The following is a 16,681-nucleotide window of genomic DNA, read 5'->3' as shown; positions in this document are numbered from 1 at the left end:
TTTAAAAAATGAATTTCAATTAGTTCAATTCACTCTGCTATCTTTGTCCTTCAGGTCATTGCTCTTGCTTTTGTTTCTACCTGGAATACTCTTTCCACATCATCTCTTCATGTGGCTAACTCAGCTAAGCCCTTAATCCTTGCATAAAATGTTCCTAAATTTCCGAAGGCCAGATGAGATGCTGCCCTCCTCTACCATCAAGTACTACCATAGAACTCAGTACTTAACTCACTGCAGCACTTATCACTCTCTTATAGTTACCTGTGTACTCCTCTGTTTTCTCAACCGCTCTCTAAATTCCTTGAGGGTCAGCATCATATCTTAACTTGTTCACTATTCTAACGCCTAGCAGTGCATTCACATAGTAAGTGTTCAGTAAATTTTTTCTGCATGGGTGAATTAGTAAAATAACAAAATTATTCAGAAAAAGATATATGTTTGTTTTCTGCCAATATTTTCTTCTGTGAGTAGAACTGTTCCCAAACTCATTTTTAGAGAATAATTTTCACTAATCTGAATAGGCTGGAATGTTGCTCTAAAGTTAACAGATACAAAGAAGTAACATTTTATGTAAAATAAACTCATGTTGGACTCCAACCAGATAGAGTTAGTTGCTGATGTTCCCCAAAGTACTTCATTATAAAGTGGCCAGATTTGAAAGGCTTGGATGCCAAAATGTACGGCTAAAACATGTCTCTCTTACAAGGTAAGCCTTTCAAGCACAAGAAATGCTCCAGTGCTTTGCTTCAGAACACTGAAGTGCTTGACATGTAAGGAAATTTGTAAAAGATGATAGGTATTTTGAGATATTAAAAAAAGAGTAGAGAAGTGAAGCTTTTGTTCATAAAATAGAACTCTTTTGTTTTGCAAATCGAGTTTAATTCACACAGACACAAATATCTGCCACTCACTGGAAAGAAAAGTGTGAATTTTTTTTTTTTTAAGGGAGAGAAAAACACTGTACTCTAAAAGATCTTATTCTCCTACCTTGCCAAACTGGAATCATGCATAGCTCTTTATAATACTTCATATCACCTTGCAAGAATGAAAACAAAACAAAAAGCTAGCACATTTTTTTGTAAAATAAAGAAGCACAACCCACACACATATGGTCACCTTATCTTTGATAAAGGAGGCAAGAATACACAATGGAGAAAAGACAGCCTCTTCAATAAGTGGTGCTGGGAAAATTGGACAGCTACATGTAAAAGAATGAAATTAGAACACTTCCTAACACCATATACACAAAAAAGCTCAAAATGGATTAAAGACCTAAATGTATGGCCAGACACTATAAAATTCTTAGAGGAAAACATAGGCAGAACACTCTATGACATAAATCACAGAAAGATCCTTTTTGACCCACCTCCTAGAGAAATGGAAATAAAAACAAAAATTAACAAAGGGGACCTAATGAAACTTAAAAGCTTTTGCACAGCAAAGGAAACCATAAACAAGACCAAAAGACAGCCCTCAGAATGGGAGAAAATATTTGCAAATGAAGCAACTGACAAAGGATTAATCTCCAAAATTTACAGGCAGCTCATGCAGCTCGATAACAAAAAAATAAACAACCCAATCCAAAAATGGGCAGAAGACCTAAATAGATGCTTCTCCAAAGAAGATATACAGAATGCCAACAAACACATGAAAGGATGCTCAACATTACTAATTATTAGAGCAATGCAAATCAAAATTACAATGAGGTATCACCTCACACCAGTCATAATGGCCATCATCCAAAAATCCACAAACAATAAATGCTGGAGAGGGTGTGGATAAAAGGGAACCCTCTTTCACTGTTGGTGGGAACCTAAATTGATACAGCCACTATGGAGAACAGTATGGAGGTTCCTTAAAAAACTAAAAATAGGGCTTCCCTGGTGGCGCAGTGGTTGGGAGTCCACCTGCCGATGCAGGGGACGCGGGTTCGTGCCCTGGTCCGGGACGATCCCACGTGCTGTGGAGCAGCTGGGCCTGTGAGCCATGGCTGCTGGGCCTGCACATCCAGAGCCTGTGCTCTGCAATGGGAGGGGCCACAGTGGTGACAGGCCCGCATACTGCAAAAACAAACAAACAAACAAAAAACTAAAAATAGAACTACGATATGACCCAGCAATCCCACTACTGGGCATATCCCTTGAGAAAAGCCATAATTCAAAGAGACATGTACCACAATGTTTATTGAAGCACTATTTACAATAGCCAGGACATGGAAGCAACCTAAGTGTCCATCGACAGATGAATGCAGAAAGAAGATGTAGCACATATATACAATGGAATATTACTCAGCCATAAAAAGAAATGAAATTGAGTTATTTGTAGTGAGGTGGATGGACCTAGAGTCTGTCATACAGAGTGAAGTAAGTCAGAAAGAGAAAAACAAATATCGAATGCTAACACATATATATGGAATCTAGAAAAAAAAAATGTTCTGATGAACATAGGGGCAGGACAGGAATAAGGACACAGACGTAGAGAATGGATTTGAGGACACAGAGAGTGGCAAGTGTAAGATGGGATGAAGTGAGAGAGTGGCATTGACATATATACACTACCAAATGTAACAGAATAGCACAGAGAGATCAGCTCGGTGCTTTGTGACCATGTAGAGGGGTGAGATAGGGAGGGTGGGAGGGAGATGCAAGAGGGAGGGGATATGGGGATATATGTATAAGTATAGCCGATTCACTTTGTTATACAGCAGAAACTAACATAACATTGTAAAGCAATTATATTCCAATAAAGATGTTAAAAAAAAAGAAGTGCAAATGTGATAATTTGGTGTATTATTGCAAACAAAGCACACATTTTGAATGCTTCAGAGAAATATAACACTGTCTCAAGCTAGTAGGTTGTTTCTTTTTTTTTTTTTTAACATCTTTATTGGAGTATAATTGCTTTACAACGGTGTGTTAGTTTCTGCTTTATAACAAAGTGAATCAGTTATGCATATACATATGTCCCCATATCTCTTCCTTCTTGCATCTCACTCCCTCCCAACCTCCCTATCCCACCCCTCTAGGTGGTCACAAAGCACCTAACTGATCTCCCTGTGCTATGCGGCTGCTTCCCATTCACACTAGTAGGTTGTTTCTTATAACTGTATGCCAGGATGCCTATCAAAAGCACATGCATGTCTAGTCAAGAGGTTGACATAGTTTCAAAGAGAGGCCATTAATCTGGTGACAGCGCTCCATTAAACTAACTCTGCAAATCATTTTGTTGGAGGAATGAAATATTGAAGTGAGAGTAGGACCCTTGCTTAATCGTCATTATTGACTAATTACAACACGATTGCTTAGGGACAAGCCAATTTTTTGTACCATGTAGAAAGATAACAAAGATAAAGAAACTCCCATTTGGAGCAACTCAGCTTTTTAAGGGCATACACTTCTCCTTTTGACTCTCCACAGAAAACCAAGAGAAAGAAACTTGTTCTTCTATTTTAGTTAGGATGGATGGGAGCAGATTTAATTTAAGGTAACTTACAATTACTATAACACATTTTTATTCTGTGAATAAACTATATGAAAAATTCAATAGAATTCTGAATAACTTATTATCTAATATCTCCACTTTACACCCTACTAAAGCTGATTATTTGCCTCTCAAAAAATAAAGTTTCTTAGATTTTGGTTTCCAATATAGAGATATGATAATAACAGCCAGAAAAATATTGATCTAACTAAAGGAATCAAATATCTGTTAAGGTTGCATTTACCAGCTTTTTAATTTAATCTAAGTTTGCCATTAGGAAAACTCATGAGATTCTTTTTGGAATCATTCTCCCAGATGTACACTCAATTCTTGATTATCTAAGATAGCGGAATGTAGATAATAGCAAAGATAGCTAAATCTACAAATCACTCCCTTGCCTAAACCTCTACTAACAAATTCCACAAAGCAACTTCAAGTTAAAGTATTAATGATCAGGAAAATGACCAAAAGGTGAGTAACAAAAAAGACAAGAAAGAAAAGAGGACTCTGGTAAATGTGTTAACTGCAAGATTAACTCTCAAAATACTCCTTTATGAGGCAGTGGGGGGTGGGAGGAGAAGGATTCTTCCACTGAATAAAATGTAGGCCAAAGTTTGTCCTGGTGGGTGTAAGTAATATATACATAGAGATCTAATATATTATGAGATATAAACAGAGTAACTGAACAGGCTGCATGGGACAGTGGAATAAAATTTAGTTTCTGTAACTGCAGAACGATGCAGTAATTGGTTAAGCATTTTTCACCCGCATATAAAATATCCTGAGTATCTATAGTTGCTGCACTAGGTTCAGGAACAGTGGTCAGTAAGGCAGGTACAGTAACTGCCTTCATGAATCTTTAGAAAAACAGATATTAGGTAAATGACTACAATTAATTAATAATTCATTCATCAACACTGTGAAAAGTCTATGAGGAAATAAAGGGTGCAATGAAAATACAAAAAAAGGACCTGACTGAGTCTGAAAGGGAATTATCCTCCGAGGAAGTAAAATTTAAATGTGACAAGGGGGTAATTCCATTTAACAAAAACGTTATTGAGCATACGCTGTGTGTAAGGTACCACACCTTTTTTTTCCCTGAACAACAGTGGTACAAGGCATACCTCTAAATATATTCCCAGGACCAGGAAAGGATAGCAAAGTCTGAATGAACAGCTTGCATTTTGCATTCATTAATATCTTGCCTGAGAAAGAGTCCTCTCAACACATGTTCTAGGACCAGATCCTATAATGACATGAAAACAATGGTCCCAAGAAGCCTCTAGAGCTGGACTTTCTAGTGGAACATGGGTGGTTATAGGGCTGATAATTTGGGTACATGAAGCTCCAGTTCTTCTGGCTTCAAAAGCTTCCATTTTATATTATATATATATATATATATATATTCACTTTTACTCTTTTAGAGTGTGCTCGATTGTGGAGCTCTATATATATATATATATATATATATATATATATATATATATATACAAGCCTCTGTGAGTATTTGGCCAATTATGCCAAAAAGCTCAAGATAAATGAGACCCCTCTGAATGATCTAGTTTTGCATACAATGGAGATAAAACAATTGACGTGAAAACAGATCATTATCTAAGTCTTGCAGATTTACTTTTAACAATAATAGTGTTGATTTTTTTAACTGTATGAAAAGTGTACCACTGTGACCTTCTGAAAATGAAAATTTTCATGGATACTGTTACAATTTCAAGTACGAGGTCATCTGAAAAATGTTCTTGTGATCATTTCTAGCCTAGCCATTTAGCTAAGGTTAAAAGCAAACAATACCAGTTATTTTTATGTTTATTCAAGTGTTGCCTTTTCACACTTGAATTTATACAGTTTACTTCATATTTTTCACCTGTTTTAGCTATTTTTCATAGTTGGTAAATTCATTTCAGGTACATAAAATGTTTTTTTCTCCCCCCTTCCGTTTTTGCTCATTTCCAGTTTGGGAACCTTATAAGGTAGTATGAGACAGGAATTGATACAGTTGCTGCTGTTAACAACATTAATCAACTGTCAACTGTGTGCATGATATCAGATTGCATTAAGTACTGTGGAAAGTTATAAGTAGATAGATACTTAGCTTCTGCCCTCAATGAATGTGCAGTCTAATGAAATTCATATACACTCCTGGAAAAGTAAGATACACTAGAGAAACATATTACAAGTAGTTAAAGAGCAATATTTTCAAGTGCCAGCTCAACTGCCATAGATAAATGTCTCTCATTTTAACTTAAAAAATTTCATTGGGATTCCATTGCTAGTACTATTAAGAGCAATAGATATCAAAAGGGCCATGAAAGACCCAAGGATCTACAAAGATAATGTGGTAATTAAATTTTACAGAATGTTTAATAAATGCCAAGCCGGGGAGCTTTACATACATCATTTCACTTAATCCTCATGACAACCCTGCCTACAAGGTTTATCCCCATTTTCTACATGAGGAACTGAGGCTTAGAGAAATTAAGTATTTAGTTAGGTCATATAGCTAATAATGGCAGAGTCTGGAATGAAAACAAATTATTCTAACTCCAAAGTCCAAACTTTTCCCATTTCCCCACATGGCCTCTCAAGCTTCTTTACCTGGCCAATCTAATTTTCTCAACTATTTCTCCCTGCTATATTGCCTGTCTACTCTCTGACCTCAGCCAATTTTTCATTATCTCCTCCTCTTTCTTTTGCACATTTCTTCCTGGGCTGAACTCTATGTTGTCACCTCACTGGATGACACCAGCACCACCACCAGGCATTGCAACTTCTTGAACTTCTGTGTGGGGCCCAGCCTCTCCAGCCATACTTCTGGCTACAGTCAGTGACTGGCTGTCTAATCCACCAGTTCCACTTTCAGACCTTCCCTTCCTTCCATCCTCACACATTCTTTAATCCTTAAACTCCCTTTAATCCCAACAATACCTTTTGAAACTGAGACTTATACAGTTCCCAATTTATAAAGCTCCTCTTTCTCATCATCATTCATGTAATTGCAATCAATTTTTAATAGATAATTCTAGGGAAAGGGGATTAGTATTAATTGAGCAGTTTCTGTGCCTGACAGACAATGTCTGCTTGGTCTTGTGCACCTTACCTGGTTTTATTTCCAATAAGTCATTATATCTAAGGTAACTGCTCACTCTCCTGAGTGTCCAGGGTATTTATTGACTCAACTCAACAAATGTTTACCAAGGGCTCATTATATATCAGGCACTGTGTGGGTTGCTGATGAGAAAGTGATGAGAGGACGGGTCTCTACCCTCAAGAATCTTACAGCCTATGGGAAGAGAGGCAATGGACAAATACAGCACTATGTCATAAAAAATAATTACAGCCATGATTAGGGTCATATGCACATATGGAAGGGACACCAGACTCAGAATGGGAGTAGGAAGGGTAAAGTGACAAAGAAAATTTTCCAAGGGAGGTATATACATAGGCTATCTCTCAATTCTGAATATGGCTAAGCCAAAACAAGTAGGTGGTAGGCTAGAACACTGCCGGAAAAAAAGGGGCACCATCTTCAGAGTGGCTGCGTGTGACTGGAGAACAGTGTAGTAGGTGCTGGTGGTGAGCTAGAGGCAGAAGGAGGAACCACATCTTAAAGGGCTTTGTATGCCAGGCTAAGTTGCCTAGACATTAATCTTAAGGCAATGGGGAGGAATTAATGGTTTATTTTTAGCTAAGTGAGTCTAGATTTATAGTTTAGAAAGGTTGATATGTCTGAGGTTTGGAGATGGAAAAGCTAGAAGAAGAGAATTAAGGAGAAAAGTTAAGTGACTTCTCTGCAGTACATCCAAGACAAAGATGATGAGTGTCTGAACTAGTGAAGGCAAAATGTACTTTGCTTTAAGAAATAGATTTTAAAGATGTTAAATAGAAATGGCCTATAGGTTACTAGATACAGGGAAAAGAGGGGGACAATGGAGCAGTTGGATCTAGAATGATGCCTTGGTGTCTGCATTGGATGGTGGGGCCCTGGGGAAGAGCAGCCTTGGTCGGATGGAGGAGGAGTCGAGAGTACCTTTGGTTATAGCTTGAGGTATCTAACAAACTTTCAAATGGGAATGCCCCGTGTACATTTCTGTATGAATCGATTGGGATGTATCACATGTTCATTTTTATTGTAATTTACTATCTCATGTGCATTTTTAATCTGACCAAGTATTATTTTTTAATTCTTTGAGCAAAGAGTGGGCATTGCCTTTTAATTCTTTGCATTCATCACTGGTCAAGCACAATATACTGCTTATGGTGGGAGCTCAGTAAAGATTTGTTTCTTGACAATTGAATTGATTGATTAATTGCTATGGGTTGACTCTAATACATACCAAGTAAAGTTAGATAAAGTTTGCCTCCGAAGGCTTCATAAAGGTTTTATGTGTGAAGGTTAGAAGAATAGCAGCATAGTATAATTATGAAAACTTTATGTATTTTTTACATGTAACCCTAAATATGTAGTATCCTAAAAATAATTATTTATATATTTTTGAGAACAAAGATTGTCTTATTTTGCCCTCCATCTTCTCCCCAGCTTTTATGGCATGAAGTAGGTATTCAAAATATATTTTTTGAATAAATGTGAAAACAACAATCACTAGGTCACAGTGTATTTAAATAGCCATCTACAGTTTATAAACCACAATTCCAAATTATGAAACCTATATTTAATAACAGTTACATTAAATAATAGATGGAGTTTATCCAACTTTTACCATCCAATAATCAAAAAGTATCTCTGTTTGCTATGTTTGTAATACATTTGCAGTTGGAGTCTGTCCCTTTATATATGAGCAATTCTGCCTTCTGCTAGGGATGCCAGATAGAGCAGAGGCAGGGAGACCAAGAGATTAATGAAACACCCATCAAGTTGTTTGAAAAGCAAAAATATATAAGAAAATCAAATCTGTTGAAATGCCCTATCCAAAGAGTGATTGTTGCATATTGTGTAAGTTTACAGTTTCTGGAGGGAAAAAAAAACTAAAGGAAAACTTCTGGGAGATAAATTGTTAATGACTTGTAAAGATGTCCATTTTGGAAAAACACAGACTATCATCTTCTCCTCAGTGTCTATGTTACACCCTGGTAGCAAAGAACATCAACTCATTCTGACCATAAGAGTGAAATTAACTACACTGGAGAGTACTGAGTCCATTAGTGAAAATAGTTCCCCAAGGCTCTTGGTTAGTGATGGACTCAGACACCATGAAATAAGGGGGCAAGTTAGTCTTTTCAAAGAAAACTCAGTACTTTAGAGCAGAGTTATTGTCTATAATTTATAGGAGAAAGGAAAGGCAAAATCAGGTGAACCCTGCTGTATCTTACAATTCTCCAAAAAGTAGTAGTGAAAATGGAGGGGAAAACACACACACACACACACACACACACACACACACACACACACACACACACACACACAATATTTTAGGACAGTACCAGACTTAAGCCAGTGGGAGGCAAAAGGTAAAATAATATCCCTCAAATAGTGTTATAATGCAATAAACTATATTATTCAACTCATCAAAACTCACAAAATATTTTCTAAAGAAATAAATTCATTTTAAATTTTGGTATGTTGTAAAATTGCATGACAAAGAAAAGATATTAGTAATATTTCAAAGGAAAAAATACAGAATGAGAAAGTATGTTTAAATAACAATCATAAGAAGTAAAAAAATCTATATTTCACTCAAAACAAATATCATTAATAAAATAATCATGGAAACATTCATTAAATTTAAATAATTTCCCTCTTTAAAGAATACTCCTATTTTCTTAGTTTTCCTTCTCAGCTCCTTCTGAGGTAAGTGACAAGTCAATCTGTAGCTGACAGTCAAATTCTCCCTGGACCTATCTTTGCTTTTCTTGACATTTAATTTCTCAAGTTCAGTTTTTTTGTTTAAAAATATATCAATCCTGGTAAGAATTCTGAGTTCAAATTCTTTTCTAAACCTGGCTCACTTGACAGAATATAAGATTTTTGAAATGCAAAGAATTTTCTTTATTAAAAGCCACAATCAGGTCAGTCTTGAAAAGAGATATAGGAAGAAAGAAGAAACAAGAAGGAGAAGGAGAAGGAGGAGAAAGAAGGGGAGGAGGAGGGAGAAGAAGAAGAAGAAGAGGCAGCAGCAATGCAAAGTTATAGTATTAGGACTTACTTGATGTACATTTTAGGAACACATGCTTGCTTTTCGAGTCTTACAGGAATTAGAGTCACTGTGAATGATCTGTATTCATTCATTTATTCCTTCATTCACTCGTTTATTTTAAAAATATTTTTAAGGACTCTTTATATACCAATTACTATTCTAATTATTAAACATATATGGCATAGATCTTAAGTTTCCATATATGTGTAAATATCAGAAATGAAGTCTCCTTGGAATTAGTGGTTAAAAAGAATGCCCAAATATTCTCCATACTATAGGTGAGTATGGCTGTGCATGTCCCAAAACGTTTTATCTGCTCCCCAGCATTTCTCAAAGCCCTTGTGTTAGGCAAGTCCATGTGAAAATTTCTGGACAAAGGGCTATAAGCAAATGTGACATATATCACTTTGGAGCCTTGGAGATAATGTGTAACAGATGCTGAAGCTATAAAGTGGTGACGCCTTCCTCAGGCCCATTGGACATGTAATATTAGTGAGATATGAACTAAGTAGGACTAAGCCACTGAGACTGGAGGGTCTGTCACCCTAGCCTGACTATTTCAGGCCAAACAGCATGAAGAGATTATCCTGAAATGATAGAGGAAGTGCTGATATGAAATACAAAGGTTATATTTCAAACATGTCTTGACTTCTAGAAACTGTGCATATCAATTCAGAAGTATTGCATATTATACAAATACAACATTCATTTCTCACCTGGTTGGTGACCATCTCTATTCATGAGAGTATGAAAGAAGGTTCTGTAGCTCTGACAGACACATTTTCTCAAGGATTCTTTCCTTCCTCATCAAGAGATTTCCAGGTTTCCAGTCTGTGGAGGAAGAGTTATAGTGAAGACAAGGGGACTTTTAAATTTTAGTACCCATTGTTTTATAGGCCCCTTCCAAGGTCTTTTGCCTAACTTCATACTTGTAATTTCAGATAATTTTTCTAAAAGAGGATTCTCTCAAGTTGAGTAAGTTTCAGGACCAATAAAAGCCTGGATCCAGCCCTACCTGGTCTTTTATATTACTTCTTACGTAGCACTAGGTGTTATCTGTTTTCACCAGGTATTGTCATTCTCTCCAAAAGTAAACTATATGAAAAAGTACCTCTTACCTTGCACTAGGCATTATACTTCCATTTTCATCAGGTATATATCTCATTCTCCTAAAGTAAAGTAGATAAAAAGGCCTTTTCTCCTCATGTATGGGAAAGTATCATGTATATATTTCCCTTTTAGGCAATTAAACCCAAGAGATAGTTCCTTTGGCTGAGTGTTTAAACCACTGCTTTTCCTCAGTTATTTTCAGTAGCTCTCATTTGCACATATAGACTGGCACTGCTTATGTTCAAATGGAAACACATACATACACCCACAGACTTAAGAACACACACAGTAAGTATATTTTATGATGTCTTGTGTTCTTTTTTGCCATATATTAAGATGACTTTATAATAGAGACCTTTACCACAGGTCAATATCAGGTAAACAAGGCCAGTGTCTACAGATTTCTGACACACAAGTCATCCATTTTCATGAGGCCCAGCTTATCTCCAAGGCCACATATTGTACTCTGAGGCAAATTACCTAAACAATTAAAAGCCTGTGCTGATGATTTTTTTGGAGCTAGCACTCCCTGGCCCTTCAAATATAAGAAAACTAATGTCTGTATGATAAGCAGGTGGCTTTTGTCTTTTGCAACACACTTTACTTTGTGTATCATGAGAGTAGTGGCATGATCGTGGTTGTCATTTTCATAGGGAGCCTAACTGCAGTCTGTATTCTGGCTAGCAGAATGGCAGCAGGAGAGGAGAGAGGAGGCCAGGAAAAGTATAGTTAACAATTATGCATGCAGGTAGTGTGTTAGGAACTCTTTCCAAAGCTATGAAAAAGTACTTCATTCTTTGTTTAAACTCTCATAATCACTCTTCTTCTTTATCTAAAGAGTCACATTTTTAGAAGAAGCAAAATTCTAAAAAAAAAGTCAGCTTTCAAGTTTGTTTTTTCCCTCTAAATGTGGGGAAAAGGGAGAGTAGGAGGTTTTTGAAATTACTATAAATGGGGCTTTTAACCTAAAAGTTGATTCCTCACCAGAACAGTTGAGATGGTTAATTCAAAGAATAAGGCAGATGAGAGTTTACTTCTTGAAATTTTAGTGGTAGTTAATGACTTTATCTCAATTTTATCAGTCTGTAAATTATATTCATCAATCTGTTGCCCCTACACAGGTGAGAAGATTTTAATAAAAACAAATATCTTAAAGGACAATCCTTTGTTCTTGAAACTATTCCAAGGACTAAATAGTATACAGAGAAAAATAAAAAATATACTATTTTCTTATCACTGGGATACAAAATTAAATATAATACTAGTCAAATGGGTGGAACAGTATGTGATCAATTTTGTTGTAATGCCACATAATAAATATTATAATGGAGGCATGCACAGAAGCACTGTGGGAAAACTCTTGCAGAGATACCCTTCAACTCTAAAAGATAAATCAGAAATTCTCCAAGCAGAGAAGAGGATAAGGGAAATTAAGACAAAGGAATTTGAAAATTGTGAATAGTCCAATGGCTGGAACATTGGGATTGAGAGTTGGCTAGAAAGGCAGGGGTTGGCAAGGTCATTAAGGATTTTTTTTCTGCTAAATGAAAAGGGTTTTGACTTCATCCTATAACAATGGAGATACAACCAAAGAGTAGATTTACATTTTAGAAGGACATGCACGGCAGATTTGAAGAAAGAATTAGTAAGAATTAAACATTGCCATGGGAGAGTCAGAGGTGGAGAGTTTTGAAAGCAGAGATAAAAACATGGACCAGATTTGATTATATAAGGTATGAGGTAAAGAAGGATGTTTGGGATGACCCATAGGATAGGTTCTAAACAGAAAGAAAGTGATTTTAGTTCATAGCATGTTGAGTTTGAGTTCTGTGGAGGACATCCAAGTAAACATATGCAGTGGCTGGTTAGAAATATATCTGGAGCTCAGGAGAGATGCTTTTAGGACCTGTTAGAATATAAGCTCTACCATAAACTATGGCCCCGCATTCTGTCAATCAGAAAACAAATATGGACTGAGAAAAAAATTGTAGATGGAAGGATGAGTAACAACAACATTTAAGGAAAAAGCAATAGGAGTGCAAAAAAAGGTCAAAGAGTAAGGAAGAATATGAAGAACAGCAAATGGTATGGAAGTTGAGGTGTAAAAAGATGTAGCAAAGAGGAAGAAATCAATATTATCCAATGCTTCCACAAATTCCAGAAAAATAAAGACTAAAAATTGCTGATTTAACCAATAGAAGATTATTAGTGTTAGTTTTAAAGGTGATGCCACTGGAGTGTAATAGGAGGTAATAGAAATCTGATTTTACAGAATTGATGTATATTTCAGTATACACACTTATAATAAAAATAAATATATATAAGCAGTTTTTCTGTTCTTTTTTTGGATGTAGACTTTGAGAAGAATCTTTCAACTTAGTTATCAAAGTGAACACACACTAAATCACAGCTGAGGAAGACATCAGTGAATGATCACTGAGGACCACCTATAGTGTATAGGACTCTGCTAGAGACAGCTGGGAACAGAAAAATGGTGACACACATTCCTGATCCCAAGGATTTTATAACCTAACTGGAGATGTTAAACAAGAAGACAGATGATCATAATACAAGGGAAGATGAGTGTCACAGGGCTGTAGCCTCAAAGTACCATGATTGACTTTTAACATGTGCCTTCTCATTACCAGCCTCTGATGCATTCCCTTCCAATTTCCCCAAAAGCTGAAAAGTTACAGCACTGAAAATGATTAACAATAATCATTTATTAATGAAAATGTAAATTAATATAATAATTAATAACATTATTATAGCACTTCTTATGGCCCTGGCACTGTTCTGGGTGTTTTACATTCACTACATTTAAAATCTCCATGATTGGTTATTATAACCATTTGACAAATGATTAAGACAAAAAGCCTACTGTGCCACTTTCAGAAAAGAAATCATTTACACTTGAAAATTAAGGTTTGTTGAGATCAACTAAGTATATTAGAATTTTTCTTATTCTTGCATGCAACTGAAAACATTGCTAGTGAAACAATAAATGTACTCAGTGGAAGGATATTAGGTAACTCATATCAACAGGAGAAATCTGGGGACTGAGCTCAGAAAAATGAGCTAAAACCAAAGGAGGCTAGGTAGCAGTAGTCCAGGCTGGACAATGCCACAGAAATGATCAACTTTTGGTTTTCTAATGCTGGAAATTTGATGCTGTCACTATTGAACTCTTAATGCCACTGTGAATGACCTCTTAATGGTCTTTGGTCTTTGTACCACTTTTTCAGGATGAAAAGTACTAGCATGAGCATCAAATGGCTGGCAGAAGTTGGGGTGACAATTATTTGATCCTTCTAAATTTTGTGTTGGGACACAGGTGCATAGCTCAAAGCATGATCTAACCAAAAGTATGTCCCCTGAAAAAGGGTATTCAGATGATATAGAGACAAAAACGCAAAAAAGGACTTGACAAATACCCAGCTACACCTTTCTTCTGATGCTAACACTTTTCATTCCCCCAAAAGTGACTCAATTCTAATACAAATATTCTTTATTCAACAAAAAAAAAAACCCATACATCCATTTCTATAAGGGAAACAATCCAAAGTCTCATTAGTTGCTATATCCTACTCGGAGCTCAGGATCACTGTACAATGCCCCTTCCTCTTTAGGCCTATTATAATTACATTAATATTACACATATGGACTAGGGGAAATGGAGAGGAAGAAAAAAAGATACCAATTAAACTATAAAAATATGTTCATGACACAACAATGAAAATGATATGAGTAGAAGCTGTAATCTTTATTTCTGTATGTATTTATGAGGCCATAGTTAAAATATATGACTCCCTCCACTGTGGTAGACAGGCCTGTTTATTCCCTAAAAACCCACAAAGTGGGAAGAAAAAAAAAAAAAAAAAAAAAAAAAAAAAAAAGGTTAAATGTCCACCAAACTGAGAAAAACATTCTCTAGTCTATCAGTACTTTGCCTCATTAGCTGAAAAAACTCCACTTCCCTAAAATAATGTAGGAAGATAGATTATTCCCCTATCACTTCTTCCTCCTGGTTCAAACTCAGGATCTGTAGCAGCATAAAAATGGGATAACTCTTTCCCAATATGTGCAAGTACTGCTATTTACACTTCATTCTGCTGAATGACTCTGTATATTCATCCACTTATGATACATGAATTACAATAGACAGTTGATCAGAGAGAGGATATGCTTGGATGTGTTGGGTGATGCTGATATTAACCTATATTAGACCTAGTTACCACAGGGGTATGTGTGAGGCCAAAGACAAGAAGAGCTCAACTAACAGTCATGTATCAGTGACCCAAAAAGTGGTAGAGTGGGGTGGAGGGGTTGAGTGGGAAGCAGGGAAGAGAGATTGGTGAAAAGGACACACATACACACCTAAATCTGAAATGAAAGACTCCAAAATGTTAACAGTGATTATCTATAGGTTGCAGCCTTTTAAATGCTATTAATTTTATTTTATGTTTTAATGTATTCTCTACTTTTCAAAAATGATATTGCTTTTATAATTGAAATACAATATTTTAAGTACTATGGTAGTTCAGAAGGTGTAAAATACATCTAATTGAAATAATCAGGCAAATTTTCATAGACCACATTATTGGGGTATTAGGTATCTTGAGAAATTATTCTGCTAGTATTTGTGATATGGAGCATTCCAGCAGGGAGGGAGAAATACTGACATCAAAGGAGGAAAGCAGAAAATCATGGCATTTTTAAGAACCATTGGTATTCAGCATGACTGGAACATAAGTAACCAAGAATACTAGTAGAAGATAAACACTAGAAACAAATCAAGGAATTTGATAGAACTTCTAAAGAGAAAATTCTGGGCAGAGATCAAATATTGTTCTTTAAATTTTTTTATTGTGTATATGCCTGCACATACATGTAATCTGTGTCTGTCTATGGGTAGAAAGATAAGAAATCATCCTGATTAAGTCTACAATCTGCACTGAAGGCAAGAGTCATTCTATGAAAGAGTGAAACAGAATTCTAAGAAACTTTTAAAAATGAACTGGCTGGAAGAGTGGAGTAGGGAAACTAATTATATATATATACACACACACACACACACACACACACATAAATTTACATATATAAATGTACATTTATATATAATATACAATATATATTACTATCTCAGTTTAATTGAGAAAAACTTTCTGTGCTGATTTTAGACATAAGCAATCTGAAAATACTGACATTCAAAGGCAGTGGAGGGGACTAACATAGGTAACACTTAAACGTCAGTAACCAGTAACACCAGTAACACTTACATGGCTTTCAGTAATTATTTGTAAGACAGATATGAAACAAGTAAACAAGTATTTGTTATGAATTATCCATTTCTCAATATTCTTTGTTCACTTTGAATTACTTCTAGATGAGAAAGCCTCAAATATTTCATATATATATATATATATATATATATAGAGCAGCAGATTAAATCTCCATAATCAACTTGATGTACCCTGCAGCTGTGGAATACCTGAATAGACAACGAATCATCCCAAAATTCAGGCGGTGGACTTTGGGAGCAACTGTAGACTTGGGGTTTGCTTTCTGCATCTAATTTGTTTCTGGTTTTATGTTTATCTTAGTTTAGCATTTAGAGTTTATTATCGTCAGTAGATTTGTTTATTGATTTGGTTGCTCTCTTCCTTTTTTTTAAAAATCTATATATATATATATTTTTTTTTTTTTTCCCCTTTGTGTGCTCTAGTTTGGGTAATTTCTAATTTCTCTTTACTGTCTTCAAGTTCTTTCTGCTCTGCCCAGTATGCTAATAAACCTATCCAATAAATTCTTAATTTATTATATGGCATTTTTAACTTCTAGAAATTGACTTGGTTCTCTTTTAGAGATTTTATGTCCCTGTTAAAATTCTCCATCTTTTAATCCATTTGATTGATTTTTCCTCT

This window comes from Lipotes vexillifer, unplaced genomic scaffold, assembly GCF_000442215.2.
Source record: "Lipotes vexillifer unplaced genomic scaffold, Lipotes_vexillifer_v1.1 scaffold908, whole genome shotgun sequence".
NCBI lineage: Eukaryota > Metazoa > Chordata > Mammalia > Artiodactyla > Lipotidae > Lipotes > Lipotes vexillifer.
Note: the sequence above shows the minus strand (reverse complement) of the source record.